This window comes from Dunckerocampus dactyliophorus, chromosome 18, assembly GCF_027744805.1.
Source record: "Dunckerocampus dactyliophorus isolate RoL2022-P2 chromosome 18, RoL_Ddac_1.1, whole genome shotgun sequence".
NCBI classification, from domain to species: Eukaryota; Metazoa; Chordata; class Actinopteri; order Syngnathiformes; family Syngnathidae; genus Dunckerocampus; species Dunckerocampus dactyliophorus.
The window spans coordinates 6,511,602-6,528,043 of record NC_072836.1 but is presented as its reverse complement, the minus strand read 5'-3'; the positions used below and the strand labels follow the sequence as shown (position 1 = coordinate 6,528,043).

General features: G+C 42.6%; 1 protein-coding gene across 2 annotated transcripts in view; it reads right to left on the bottom strand.

The window, feature by feature from the left end:
- kdm8 (lysine (K)-specific demethylase 8) overlaps nucleotides 1-16,442 on the bottom strand; it is a 224,356-nt gene that overhangs the window by 9,401 nt on the left and 198,513 nt on the right. The window lies entirely within an intron of this gene.

Sequence of the window (16,442 nt, the reverse complement as noted above, 5' to 3'; positions counted from 1 at the left end):
TGGCAGCAGAAGCTTTTATGTAAATAGCAGCTATTCCCAGAGGGCAGAATGATATGTATAGTGTCTCCTAGTGCAAAGCTAAAACAATAATTGGATTTGTCTTCTCGATGTCACTGAGATAGCTGAGCTCTTTTGTATGCGATTGATTTTTCAGCGGGGTGAAGTCTGAGCAAACATGATAGGGACCCCTTCGGCAGGCAAGTCTGGAACCTGAGTGAGCGCGACACCATTATCAAATGTCAAACACTATGAAATTCAAATATTCTGCCTGCAAAATGTTCCTTTATGCACCGCGCTTGGAAAGAAGCGGGCCACGTTTCCAATAATCACAGGCAGGATGTTTGAGTGATTCATGCATATCTCTTCTTCTTTTGCTTGCACCGAGGCGAGAGACGGTTTGAATTCTATTGGTTTTTAGACTAAAAAGGATAAAACAAAATGTTATTTGAGGATATCATGAAGCAGACAAAACTTTCCAGAGCTGCTGCAGCTTCAAAGAGAAAAAAAAACTATCACAAGGAAGCTTCTTGATGACATAAGTCTCTGTTTTAAGATGAGACTGCAGTGAGAGATGGTCTCAGCTGCTCAAACACACTCCATTTGTTTCTGGATGGGATGCTAGTAAAATAAAGCTCACACTTCCTGATGTGGGTACTGTGTGTATACGTATCGCCTACGGGATGTGATGCTGCTGGGGTGGGGGCAGAGATGTATTATTCAGATACATCTCACACATGCCTATAAAACGTTGTGAGGCCAGTCCCAGGGTCAGAGGCCCGTCTGTGTTTTCCCTTTGATTCAACTGCCAGCTGGTGGTCAGTTACCTTTCATCACGGGGAATGGACAGAAGTTTTCCTGAGACCCTCTTGATGTTGTCACATAAATTACATGTTACAACTATAGGGTGAGCCTGTGAGCAAACAAAGGCATTTATCACTTATTACTTGCTTTAAATAGGCTGCTCCGGTTTCAGTCGCTGATTTTGCTGCTTTGAACATCATTTCACAAAAGTTCTCCCTGCAGATTTTTGTCTTTTAATTTACTTTAACTGTTAATTTTATGCCTCTACGAATGAGAGTCTTTCTTGGAGCTATATGAGCGTGTGTGGTAAACAATTAATTAGCTTTGGATTATCATATTTGTCTTTAACCCTGGCGCTCGTCTCCAAAAAAAACTCCCCGTAGCCAATTTTGTTTGGGGGGGTGGGTGGCAGGGCAGCGAAGACCGTGACTGTTCCCTGGAGGGGGCAGGGTGCCGAATCACAGGAGGGGCGTAATCAGCACCATTACGCTCTAGGTGCTGTTGAAATAAAAGATGGGAACAAGCCTCCAGTGGTGTTGCCCTGGATTAGAATCCAATTAAACACTGTTTAGCTCCGCACAAACTGCCAACCTTTGCCTGTTCACTCATGAAATTAATGTATTGTCGCGGCACAAAGGAAACGTTGCGACAGGGCGCAGCGGCAGCCTCCGTGTGATTTTGGCAAGACAATGGAAGAATTGTTACAGCAGGGGGAATTAATTCACTTTACTTTATTTCCAATGGGGAGAAATTGTTACATTAAAGCAGTGCCTCTGAAATAGTGGGTGAGGTGTTTGGGGTGTCGGTATCAGTGTCTTCACGCTTTGCCCACATGCATTGTGTTCATGCTTGATTGATACACTAGCCTCCAGCTACAGTAGGTGGCAGCGGTGCTCTAATCAACAGGCCGTCTCTTCAACCCAGTTGACGCACACAGAAATCAATGTTCTCTTTAAGCTATGCACGTGCGCTCACGTGTTCTCAGCACACAGCAAATCCACGCAGCGCACAAAATACGATTCAACCTGAACTGTAAATGAAATAAACGCATAACAATTTAGTCTGTGCCATTTTGCAGTGCAACTCAGTGAGTGACAGAGAGCAACAAGCGGGAACAAGACAATGACGAACACTGTCCAACGTCCAATGATAAGATCCTGTTTGCACAGATTCACTTCCGAAGCCAATCAATTCATTAACAGCGCGTTACGTAGTACATGCTGCTGTTTTGCAGGTTAGCATTAAGCTAATGCTGCAGCGGCGGTAAGAGAGCTAAATGCTGCTTGCTAAGCCTGTATTATGGCGAAACGAACGGGCAGTGTAACATCCACTCACCAAACTAAAGTAAAAACAAAAAAGTGGTTCTTTTAAGGTGGACTGGCTGTTGGAGTATGTACAAACTGAAGGGGAAGAGGTGAAACTGGGTGAGATTTTGAAATTTTTGAATGAGAAAGGGCTGCTTTATAAAATATATGCCGAAAAGTAGCCCAAGTAGCAAGTCAGTTTTCGGAGTGAAAAGTGTGGAGTGGGTGTTTGGCGTCACTGTGTGTTTTACTGCCATGCTTTTATTTTGATGGCTGGACGTACCGGATACAGGAAGTGTCACGCCGAGTTTGTGTTGCTGAAGGGAGTGGAAGGTTGGTTGAGAGTTAATTTAAATAGTTTTTAGTTAGACAAAAGTAAACATATACAACAAATATGGCATTGATTTCAAGTAAATTTACAGGATAAAATAGTACCACAAAAGGCCGCTTTAAAACGGAACGTGAAAGTCAAATAAGGAAATGAAAGTATACATAATTAACAGTATAAATGATAAACAAGAAAAGAAGTGGAAAATGGAATGGTAAACTGCGGCTTTTCTTCAATATTCAGATGTTTAATTGAATGAGACCATGCTTGTTTTGTCTGAGGTTGAGAATAAAGAAGCTACATTGTGGAATCAAACTACGCTCCATTCATTATTTACACAGTTCATGAACACATCCAGTTTACTATTAAACATTACAATTATAAAATAAACAAAAACAATTATTACAATGACAATGCAATAATCCCTTTTTAAATGTGTTCCCAGGGGAGCTGAGTGGCGGGCGGACAGGAAGTGGCTTTAGGGTTTCAGAGTTGAGTTTTAGGTTGGCGTGAGTAGCCCGTGTTTTAATTCGGGATTAATGTGCTTGCTGTGAGATAATTCAAAGCTGCAACAAAAGTCTGTTAGTCGTGTGCTTGTGTGTTTCACCAAACATTACAGTAATGTTACTGACACCTAGTGACCAGTGGAGACTACTACATATCATGCACAGCATCTGGGAATGTGTCTTCTGAATGCCTCATATTTGTATTTTAGTTCATTTCACCATTATTGTTCTTGAAAATGCTTAAAAAAATGTAAAATTTGCTTCAATATGCATATTTTTGACTAACAGTAAGCCGTATTCAACCATGAAACAGCATGATTTATTAATTCATATATTTTTGAAAAACTGTGATTGAGTGACACTGCAAAATTCAAACGAAGGACGGCGAAGTCAAGGCAACACGTAAAAAAACTGAAGCAATAATAAGATTTGTCAATGCTTCCTAAAGTTATAGCAACAGTAAGAAGTAGAACGCAAAGAAGAACGCAAGTGACTTTTTTTTTTTTTAAGGTTCTGCATGGAATAGCCGCTACAAATGCAATGAGGACTTTTATTGTATGTACTGTACTTATACACATCTTACCGCTGACTTATTTTGTGCGGAATTTGGATACGACAGAAAATTGCATCACTTCAGACCAGCCTAAGCCAACATCTGTTTGTGCGAGCTAGCGCCCGTCATGCTTATACGCCCAGAAGCCGGGTGGCATTTTTACCCCAGGCTGATCGACACACACATAAAAACCAATGGAGGTTAAGGGTGGAATCCCCCCTAATGGATATTTGGTAACACCCCAAAGAGGTAACAAATGAGCGGTGTAAAGTTAAATGTCCTGTGAAATCACCCCCCCATCTGAAACAAGCTGCCTTTACAGCCTCTGGAGTTTTTTCCCCCTCTGCAGCCAATTATCTTCCCAGAGCCAGAACCTTCACTGATGGAGTGACTACAGGTCTGCTCACTTACAGATGTTTCCGCTAAGTCACAGGCAGGGATGGCGGCGCCGTCCCCCGGGTCCACCCAGACCTGCAACCTGCAGTGGCGCGTACCCGCCAGCTTGGCTTGCCTCCATCGAGCGGTGCTCTGAGCAGGTGCTCCGTGGCGGTGGCGGTGGCGGTGGCTTAAAGTGGCGGCGATGTGTCCAAAGCACTTTGGATCAAATAAATGCAAGCAGGTGCGCCCCCGTAGTGTTTGCCCAGGTGACACCTGCTACTTCCCCTTTAATTAGAGCTAAAACAGCTGTTTCACCAGGACCGTGGGTTAGTCAGCGGCCTCACTCGCTGCTTGATACCGGTCACATTTGATTAGGACCGCGGGCTTTGGGTAATGGCTGCATCAGTACTTGGCGAGTAGAGGTTGGGGGGACATTTGGCTTAGTGCAAAATAACTGAACCAGTCCTTGGCGAGCATCATTTTTGACTTTCCATCTGCAGGAGAAGGCAAAAGGCCAAAGAAAAAGCTCACTTTTGACCAATAGGATGACTTTGCAGAGAAAGGTGAAGATAAAAGAATCAATCTTCACATTGTTGCTTTAATCAGGACACGCTGCGAGCTGCAGGGCGAGTACTTTGATCCTGTGAGGATTGGGGGGGGGGGGGGGGGGGACGAGAGGGAGCACCCATTTTAATATCTCAAGCAGCTCCACGGGGAACTTTTTAGCCCTGAAGAGGGTGCAAGCTCATTCAAAGCAGAAGATAACTGCTGCCCCCATCAACCCACCACCCCTCAGCATACGTCACCAAGGTGGAGCGCCATGCAGGAGTTTCATGCTGTGAACTTGCTCCAGGATGAGGCAGAACATTTTTCTCAATCTTCTCCATGCTCTTGCCGTCTAAACTGTTTGATGATTGACACCTTCTGATCCACATGCAAATAAACAGAGTGTGTGGTGATGTGCGTGCGTGTGCATGTGCATGTGCGCGTGTGTGTGCGATCAGTGAAGTTTGTGTACCAGCAGAGAGCAGTGTTGGGGCAGCAAAGTGCTCCTCCGTGCTGGATGGATGGATGCATGCTCCATCTCTTATAGTGGTGCAGTTCAGGCCAATTAGGGGTAAGACATTTCATTGTTTTAACTCGTACCTTTTTATCAAATTAAATATTTTTGTATCATATTTTCCCCACAAATGAATACATTTCTTAGAACATTTAATTAGATTTTTTTTCCCCGTTAACCTGAGAAGCATCTTTAAGTGTCTTGAAAGCCCTATAAAATGTATTGGACTCGTAAAACTAAAATAAAAAATAAAGCTACTCATGAAAATATTTTATATTAACTATAAAATATAATATACTGTATATTATGGAATGTACTTTTCTGTCATGAAAGACTGAAGCATTGTTGCTTTTTATAATAATAAAACGAAATATGTATGTATCATTTTTTACCCTAAACATTAGCATAGTTGGGGTATGCTGGAGCCTATCCCAGCTGACTTTAGGCAGGAGGCGGCGTACACCTTGGACTGGTCGCCAGCCAGTCGCAGGGCACAAATAGACAAACAACCTTTCACACTGACATTCAAATTAGCGTCGGCAGTTAACCTAATTAACCTATTGGATTTGTAATTTTAAAAGTGAATAAAAAACTAAAAATATAATACAAATGTAGTTAACATATTTTGCTGTTATTAATACATTGTTGCTTTTTATACTACTACTACTACTACTACTACTACTACTACTACTACTACTAATGCTGCATGTACCCTAATACTGCGTGTATAGACTGCCATGCACACTGCAAAGATGAATACACTAGACTTGCTATGTCGTAATATACCTTTTGGATCTGTTTTCGTGTGCACAAATAAGTACAGAGGGTTCATGTGACCTTGGCCCAAGCGGTACCAACTTCAAACGGGGACAGCATTTGCTTGTCTTCCTCTTTCGAGCGTAACTTGAAATCAAACCCATGCGGTCGGCGGTCAAATGCATCCTCCGGGACGCGTAGCGCACACTTGATTGAGGGAAGACGCCGCTTCATTTTGGCGCCACCTGTGACCCGCCGGCGCTCCTGACACAAACAAATGGCTCTGTAAATAAGGAAGAAGGGAGGGCGATGATGTTTTTTTTTTCCCAGCTCCTCCCTCCTGTCTTTTCAGGGAGACGTATGCATAGCACCGCCAACAGGTAATGACGTGGTATTGATCTGGAAAGCTGAGGAGCTGATTGATGATGTTGCCTGTGCTGCAGACGTGCAGTAATGAGTTGCCATCTCATTGGCTCTCCACTCCATCCTGCTCATGTCACACAGATGCTCCACACTGGAGAAAGTTCTTGTCATTTCCTCCTCTATGCACCATCATCCTTCACAGCCACGCTCCTGGAAATAAGTCATTGAAGGATTTTTGTCTCTGAATTGTACACTAAACACTGTGTACCGCACTTTATTTTTCCTGTACTTCTCCACATATTGAGACCCTGCTGCCTAAAAAGTACATAAAACAAACACCAAAGCTAAGACAAATTCTTGGTATCATCTTGTTTGGAAAATGTGCTGAGAAGTCCACACATCAAACGCATTGTAAGCTTGTTTGTCGTGATAAAAGAAACACAATTTTCTTAAGAAATCCTAGTAGGATAATTAAAAAAGTGGCACGTTATGTGTTTAAAAATGGATCTACAGGTTTCATGCTTTGCTTTGAGTCTTGTCTAACTTGGTAGGATCCAAATAAACCGGAATCAATTTGTCATGAGACCTACAGTTCAGGCCCATAAGTGTTTGGACAGTGACAGAGACTTTGTAGTAAGTAATAAATAGTATAAAATGAGGCCTTCCACTTTAAGACTTTTACATGCTTTCCTCATGATTAATGTGTCCACACATTACATTCTTTTCTTGTGATATCATCTTACAAAATCTCCACCCAGAGCTTCAGTCACCCTCCTGAACACGTCCTACTCCAAAGTATTTTCGCCTTCCCTTCCATTTATTACTCTCAGCACATCACCACTTTTCATTTTTCCAAGACGATGACACTCCGGGGCATGATCACAGCACGACCTGTGCGATGGAGACATTTCCTGGGTCCCCGCCTGCCTCCATTACACCCCCACCATACATCTCGCCTGTTCCACTGTGATGCTCGGGGTCCCGGGCAGCCATTCGGGCGGGGACGTGCGCTGACACCCAACACTGTATCATTTGTGGCAAGATATCAACACCAGCCCCAGACTTTCTGTAAAAGTCTGATTTAGAGGCAGAGGCTTACGATACGATCGCCCCGCCCCCCTCCGTGTTCGTAGAACAAAAGACACCACAGAGACCAACTCTGGAGGAGAAGCATGAATCATCACTGACAAGGCTCCTCCCGCCGTGATGTTGTAGCCATGAATAATCTACCTTGCTAAAGGCCTTGATCAATTAGTCAGTCTCTCAAGTGCGCCTCTCAATTAACACCATGAATCCCGATGCTCCCAAGGTGTTGCGCCGTGCTTGTCTCTGCCAATTTAAAGACATGCCCAACCAGCAGAGCTCTTAGGTGTGTGCGCTCAGAAGGATCCACCACCAAAACTATGGAAGAGTATGGCAGCCCTAGCATTGATTTTACCAATCCAGCAGCCAATCACCTCGGGAGTGGGAGACATACACGCCCTATCTGAATGGAAGCTGCAAGAAAAATAAGATGTCTGGAAGTCCGCCCCACCCCTCGGTGCTCCAGAGGTGCCACTACTCCAAGTCCACTCCAGTAGAGCGTTGCATGTGTCAGGGGGGGGTCTGTGGTGCGTGAGTGCTTGCTGTAATTGGAGCAATCCGTTCCCTCGGCCCCGGGGCTGCTGAGACCTCGGGAAGGCTGCGAAGACTTGCTGCTCGCTCCAGAAGCTCACCAGTGTTCTCCGCTGCACCACGACGACCTTTGACATTTGCACTGCTGCTCTGCCAGACGAATGCCATCGCTTCTGAACGCTTGCGGTGGTTGAATGTCGGCGCTTTTCGAAAATATTCTCAGCAGTGAATGGTGCAGATCTTGAATGTATATCCATATTTAAGCATTTGTATATAAAAAAAATTTAAAAAACAAGTTTAGTTTTTCATCAAAAACAAACCAAAAATGTGCTTGAAAATTAAAAACAAAAGTGAGTGCATCCTTCACATTTCAGCACCCATTTTTAGTTCGGTACATCTTACCATACCAAGTACTGTAAACTTGGATATACTTTAGAATAGACAGCTTGTAACAGCTTGTATAGCAGTGTAGATTTACTATTCACTGAAAGTGAGTCAACACACAGCCATTATTGTCTAAATATCTCGCAACACAAGTGAGTAGAACATACAGTAAGTGTGTCTTGCCTAGAATACAGTCAAGCATGGTGGTTGTAGTGTCATGGTCTGGGGGCTGAGTGCATGAGTGCTGATGGCACTAGGGAACTGTGGTCCATTGACGGAAATATCGTATTGTATTAGCCTATTATTAGTCCAAAATATGCACATTGAAGCAAATTGTAAGTATTTTTTTGCTTAAAAAAACAAAACAAAAAGTATTTTAACTTCTTCCCATAATGCATTTCTTCCCAGCAGAGCACTTAATTGGCCAATGGCTGCCAGACCACCGGCTCAAGAGCTCAGCTCCAGAGGAAGCTCGTGAACTCCCTTTGGTGGTCATGGCAACCATTGGCCGATGAACTGCTCTGATGGGAAGAAATGCCATATGGAAAGAAGTTAAAATTGTTGTTTTTTATTGTAAAATGTATAGGTACTTGTCTTGTATATTTCTTAGCTACCTTTTGAGTGTTAAGTTGCTGTGTGATGATTTTATGACACCCTCAGTCAGACAGTTATATTGAGTAATGACCTCCTGCGATCTCTGATGGGTTGACAAGCTCATCTTGAGTTCCCTGAGTTAGCTCGAGATTGGCTCCTGCCAAAGAAAGAGCTACCGTTTTCCTCAGCGACTCGCGAGCGGCACAGTATTTAAACGATTAGTAGTATTTCTGAAATATAGGAGATGTCACAAGATTAGGACATGGTCATAAATTGCGGCTTATACAGCGGTGCGGATAGAGTTCAAAGTTTAAGAAAAAAGTAGCGGCTTATGCACCGGAAATTACGGTGTAAAAGTGTAAAAAAGTGTAGTGTAAAAAATTAAGTGTAAAAGTGACTGTAGGGGTGGTGTTACATGTCTAGAGGGCTCTAATAATGTAAAAAAAAAAACATATTTCGATGGTCGTAAACAGGTTTTCTATGCTCTAGTTATGAAAATATTTCATTTATAAATAAGGAATCCTACTTTGTGGAAATTCATTTATCACGGTCGGGTCTGGAACCAATTAACCGCAATAAACAAGGGATTACTGTATTGCGTTCAAGTTAAATCAACTTACAAACGTTTTTAACTGTCAAGTATGGATTCAAAAACACCAGGAATGGCTCATTTCTGGTTGAAACAGCTTTTCACTGGAAAAGGCACAATAACCACAATTGTGAAATCGTACCCTTATAGGTGTGAACTACCATGTGCAGAATCACACTTAAATGTATATTTAATAACACGATAAACAAACAGAAATAAAAATGTCATCAGAAGCTGCAAAAACACAACACAACTTCCAAGACTGGAGTTTGCAGTGTCCTTAAACAGAGTAGTAGCTGTATTTTTTAAGCTCACTGAGCCTTAGGTGCAGTTTTCTCAAAGGTTCTCTTTGAATTATTAACCAATGCAAACTTTACTCATAAATCTTTCAAACCCAATCCAATCCAAACTGACAGGGGAGATAATAATAATGAGGTGTCCGTGTATTGACTTTTAACCAAGGATTCCAACAATCTATAGGTGTCCTGTCAAGAAAAACATAGCAGTAAAATGCCACAAACAGCAATATCTTATGCAGGAGTAGCAAAACGCTATCAATTTTGTCCTCAGGAAGACATGCTTGTTAATTAGTAATAGTAGTAATAGTAGGGGTGTAACGGTATGTCATAATCACGGTTTGGTTCATATCGGGTACAGAAAGGAAACAAAATGCATAAAACCGCTTTAATGTTTTTTTTTTTAATGAAACATCTGCTAGCAGGTCAAAATGATCGCAGAATTAATATTCCCAGCTTGTAGCCCTGCTCTTGATCTGGATTTAACAATTGCAGTGCACTGCTTTGGTCTTATCGGGACCCAAACAGGAGCGGCTGATGCGCTTCCTTCCTGATTGGTTCATTTGCCCATTCAATTGCAGCAAGGCCAACGCTCGTTTGGAAGCGTTCGAGTTCGATTGCTGGGAGGAAAACAAACCGGAGTTCGATTAAAAAAAAAAATTGGACTAAATGGTACAAGTGTAAAAAGCACCCCGGGATGCTGTTACCATGCCAACAAATCAGAGCCATATTCAAGGCCTTGAGTGCTCCGTAATGAGTCTCTTCACGGCAACAGGGCCGCCTGTAATTGAGTTAAGTAAACAAACCCTCTTCTATTCTAATGCGTGCCTGCAGAACACGAGGCTGCCGCATGATCGTCTACATCTACGTCTGCATCTATCATCCAAGCTGCCGCTGCCAGATGCATCGCATTTCTTGGCTCATTGAAACCGTTTCTTTCGTCGCTTTAGCTCTTAGTCACGCTTTGCTGGAAGGCCGTCTTCATCAAACAATTGTTGGCGCCCTGAAACGTATGTTTGCCTCTCACGTGCTTGGATGTCAAGGAAGAAAGTTCACATTTGGACATATTTGCACCAGCATTACCCGCCGCCGTGTTCATCTGGGTGACTGAACTTATCCATTTCACGTTCAAGTTTCTAATTGCATCAAAGTGTGTCGCCATTAAGCCCCCCATTTGTGCTCCGCTGTCGTGCTGTGATGCTGATAGCGGCATCAGCTCACCGTTAGCTCCTGCATTCAGGGTCGTTGACACAACGCTCTGTGTGAGTCCGTCTCAATTATTGTGTGAGTTTATCGTTAAGTGGCCTTCACAGCGGCTGACAACATGCGATGACTGCTTCTCTCGTGGTGCCTGAAAGGGGCGAGAACACTGTTTTGCGCCATACACTAGTAATTACTATATACAGTCATCCCTCGGTTATAGTGATTCATTGGTTCCAGACCCGACGACATTAAATGACATAGGATTCAATGTTAATAAATGGAATGTTTTCATAGTTAGAGCGTAGAAAACCTGTTTGACTTTGTAAATACGGTTTTTAACATTGTTAGAGCCATATAGAGATGAAATAATGCACCTATAATCACCTTTACACTCCTATTATTCAGTGTTTACACCACATTGCAGGGACTCGAGACGGACGCTAGCTAGCAAGCTAGTGTGCTAACAAGTTAGCCTGGAATTTATTTCTTCTAAACTGAAGAAGCCAAAAACTTCCACACGGGATGGGAGGAAACTGCATTGTTTTTTTTTTTTTTTTTTTTTTTTTTTTTTCTTTCCCTGTCCTGTCCAGCCTTTAAAGCAGATAGAATTGTATACCTAAATGCCGTCAAGTGCTCAACAGATTTACTCTGCCAGAGAGAAGTGTGATATACACTTCCCCTGTCATACAAAATTTATTCGACCTTAATGCTTGTTATAAAGCAAATTTGGAGCGACCGGACCGGAGCAGGAGGGGATAGAGAAGAAGAAAAAAGGAAACAGGGGGGGGGGGGGCCGAGAGGGGACAAAAACAAAAAAAAGAGAGACAAGAGACAAGGACAACAGCAGCAACAACAACAATTGTGACAGAACAACAGAAACATACAGAACGACATCAGCAAATAAATGTCCGTGACAACTATAAAGACGAACAAGGATAAAGGACAAATCAATATCAACAACCACAATGACAAAGCTGTCAATGACAATCAGACATAATAGCAGTCATGAAATGATGAGCTATGACAGTGATCACAATGACAATACTGCATTGAAACAGTCGCACACAATAGCAGTCATGAAATGATGAATTATGATAGTGATCACCATGATAATACCGCATTGAAACAGTCACACATAACTGTAGTAATGAAATGATTATCCATGATAGTGAATAGAATCAAAGTTACTGTAATGCACATCATTGTAAAAAAAAAAATATACATATACACACATATATACATACATACACATACATACATACATATATACATATATATATATATATATATATATATATATATATATATATACATATATACACACATATACCGCACATACACACATATATATATATATAGTCATACTGCTGATATCACCGTCGCTGTAATAAAACCAACAACATATTAACACCCTGGTTAACTCAGTGAGTAATGTGGGGAAGTACGTATGTACTGTGAGTGTGCATATGTACAGGTATCTCTGTATGTAAGGAAGACTTCATATATATATAAAGGTGCAGGAATGTGTGGGCGTGTGATTGTCACTGAGAGTGCATGAAAGGAAAGGGGCCGCCTTCCACCTCCCAGAGAGCCCCGCCCCAAATAGCAAGGCCGGGCCCCGGCCGCCAGAAGGCCACCAGGCCCATAGGGGCAGGCAGCACAAAGATCAGTGCCCCAAGAGCCAGCCCAGAGAGCCCCCCCCCCCGGGAAGACCAGTAAGGGGCCGAAGAGAGGTAATCCCAGCCAAGGACAGGGCGCCAGCGGGCCGGAGGACTGCCAACCCCTGAGACCAGCGAGAGATCACACCCCACAAAGGCAGACGGGTACCGGGGGCCACAAACCGGCAGGCCCAGAGACGCCTCCACAGCCGGAAAGAAGCCCGCCCGCGCCGGAAGCGCCAATTCCCGCCCACCGCCACCCCCACCCCCAGGGAGCGGAGCCCGGCCCGCCCCGGGCCAACCCCCGCCCGACCCCCGACACAGGGCCGCCCCGCCAAGGGATGCAGGAGGCACACCCTCCACCCACCCGGCGGAGGCACGGGCGGCAGAGATGTATCGCCCAGCACCTGACCCCACGGAGCAAACCCCTGTATGCCCCCCCCCCAAATAAATAACTAAAATAAATAAATAAATAAAAATACACACACGCACGCACATACACACTCCTACGCACCCACACACACGCACATAAACACTCCTACGCACAAACACACCCCTATGCACACGCTCATACACACTCTTACTTACTCTGCATTGTTAAGGTAATGTAATGTAAGGTCATGTCTCAATGTTTTGTGTCATTACTGCCACCTAGTGACCAGAATACTACATATCACTTATATTTCAATACATTTTGACAAATAATAGACCATAGCCTACCACGAAACCGCAATAGTTTAGTAATTAATATATTCATTTCTGAACCGCGAGGGAGCGATAATCAAACTGCGATATTGGGATGGACACCTGTAATGGAAGCTATGGTGTTGCTGAAGCATACTAACACTGTAGTGAGCAGGTATGACTCAAAACAATAAAGGTTGATATTTTCTACACTCAAAGCATTACGCTACTTTAATATTCATCCCGCAACCCGCATTTTACTATTATTATTTATTATTATTTTGTTTAATACAAAAACTTTGACGTTGGACAACGGGTGTAGCATTGGTTGACACAAACAATACCTAAATTATGTAAAATTCCATTATTTTGGTGTTCCATGCAAGGTAAATACAGACGTTCCAGCCATCCATTCATCCATCCATCCATTTTCTTCTGTTTATCCGAGTGTGGGTCGTGGGGCAGCAGTCTCCGTAGGGAAGCCCAGGTTTCCCAGTCTCCGGACACCTCTTCCAGTTTCACAGAGACACCGAGCTGTGAAACGTAATCCCTCCAGTGTGTCCTCTGTCTACCCCAAGGCTTCCTCCCTGCTGGGTATGCCGGGGGAGCACCTCACCATCTGGACAAGATGCCGGAGCCAACTCAACTGGCTCCTCTCGATGTGAAGGAGCAGCGGCTCTACTCTGAGCTCCTCCCAGATGACGGAGCTCCTCAGCCTGTCTCTAGATTAGCGTGAGTAGGGAGGAATCTCATTTTAGCCGCTTGTATCTGCGATCCTGCTCTTTTGGTCACTACCTAAAGGTGACATATTTGCCTTCTGGCTCAGCTCTCTCTTCACCACTGTGGTCTGGTACAGAGTCCGCATTACTGGAGATGCTGCGCCCATCCACCTCTCCCACTCTCTCACACTCCAGCCTTTCCGAGATACTTGAACTTGAACCACCCAGGGTAAGACCTTTCTCCTAACCCAATCGGTGCAGTCCACCCTTTTCCGGCTGAGAACCACGGTCTCAGATTTGAAGGTGCTGATTCTCATTCCAGAAGCTTCACGGAGCGTCAAACCACCCCAGTAAACGCTGAAGGCCACAGCCTGATGAGGCCATCAGGACCACATAATCAGCAAATAGCAGAGACGAGATCCTAAGGCCCCCAAACTGGACACCCTCAACACCTTGGCTGCTCCTCAAAGTAATAGTCCATAAAATTATGAACAGAACCGGTGACAAAGGCCAACGTTCACCATGAACAGGCTTGAGTGACTCTTGACTAATCAGCTCTCGACCGAATGACGTACTCCCGGAGCGCCCCCCACAGGACACCACTAGGGACAAGGTCTAATAAATACCGTTTCCAAGTCCATCCTCCAGTACCCTTGCGCGGGTTTAGAGTAATCAACCAGTGTTCCACAACGAGGACGACAACCACACTGGACCTCCTGTACTTGAGTTTTGACTAACGGTCATACTTTTCTCTCCATCACGGAAGTGTGATACCTAACACTAAAATGATTACATTAATATTTGTTAAATGCAAAAGGGTGAATCAAACCAACAAAAAGACTTTTTATTTAAACAACAATTTAATGAAATTATTATTGCGTGATAGCATTTTATGTTTTTTTTTGGCGACAGAGTTAAATTAATATAAAGTTAATGAAATACGTAATAGTTTTTAATAAATAATTAATAATAATTAAATAATAAAATTGTGCATTTGCCTATTAATTGATATGTGTACTTAAATACTTCTATTTATCCCTATTTATTAATCATTACATATTATAATATATTTGCATTTAAAATAATATATTTCATGAATAATTTATATATTTGATTTATATGATTTATTTAATGGCACTTTAAAATATTTTTAATATTTCAATTTGTTTCAGGCCTCCCCCTACAGCTGTAAAATGTAATATACAGTGATAGTGTTACAATATTCAATTATACAATATTATTATTACAAGCCAGTGTAGCCTCAAAGCTGTTATTTTAGAGCCAAAATGTATGTATGCTTTATGGTTAAACATTAAACAAGATCCAGATAATAGACATTCTGTTCTCATCCTCCGAACAACTGGAGGAGGCGCATGTCAAGTGCTTGCAGCTGTCAGAATCAGCATTGACGTGAATAAACACGAACAGACTGCAAACTTTCACCGAGGCTGAAACGCCCCTCCAGAACACTCTGCATTGCAGTAACATGCTGTTATTTCATCTTACTACATAAGCCGAACTGAGAATTACTTCTGCAAACATGCATTTATTCTTAGTGACAACAACAACAAAGGATAGAAAGGTCACTACGTTTATTCGCGGGTAAACAATAACCAGTGCCGAAAGACCACATTGCTGAACGCTCTGCTGGCAGTCCGAGGATGAATCCAGCAACTTCTACAGAACTAATGCACTATTGTAGATGAGCACAATGTATCCCACTGGTCATCTCCTAGATTTGATCATGCATGTCATCATACAAGTGGATGAAAGTGCTCTACCTAGTGGTGAATGTGGGGACGTACACTTGCATCAACCCTTCTGGGTGTCCTCAACTCTTCTACTCCTGATCCGTTGCACGCAAAAGAGTGAATATTTGTGAAAACATGCACCACTACTGTTTTTTCTAAAATATAAAACCCCAAAGCCTGACCCTATAAGTCAAATTGGCTTGAAACTTCTCACATGGCTCAGCAAGGCGCAGTACCGAACACCTGCTGTAGCTTTGGGCTACTTTGCTGAATTATCACAAAATTTGGTCCACACCTTTAGGAGACTGACAAGCACATGTGTGTAAAATTTAGGCAAGGAAAATCATTTCCAGCATCAACAAAGAGGCACCCTAGGCGATATTTTACTTGGCACCATGAAATAAACATCCTGTAAATAGTGAATAAATAATAGTCATACATTATAAATACAACAATTAACATCAAACAATTTAGATTTGCACACAATTCAACTTCATATAAAAGCTAATTTATACTTTACACTATGTAATAACTATATACAAAAACTACATAAAATAACTATATACAAAAGCTTTATAAAACCCCTACAGTACGTACTGTACAACAAAATCCACAAAGTAGTCAGCTTTATTTTTTCCAATTATATACTGTATGTTTAAAGGCTGTAAAACTCCTCACCATACACTTTAAGCACTTTTCTGAGACAGGCATTAACATTTTGTCACTCTCTTGTTTGAACACTTTCAAAGTTCAAACCTTTGTTTGAATTTCATTGATCAACCTACAAGGTTGGACACATGAGAAATTATTAATAGTGACTCACGTGTATTTCACAGATCCTCTAAACGTGCCTTTTTGTCCTTTTTGCATCATTGAACTTATTGCTGCTGTCGCCCTATTT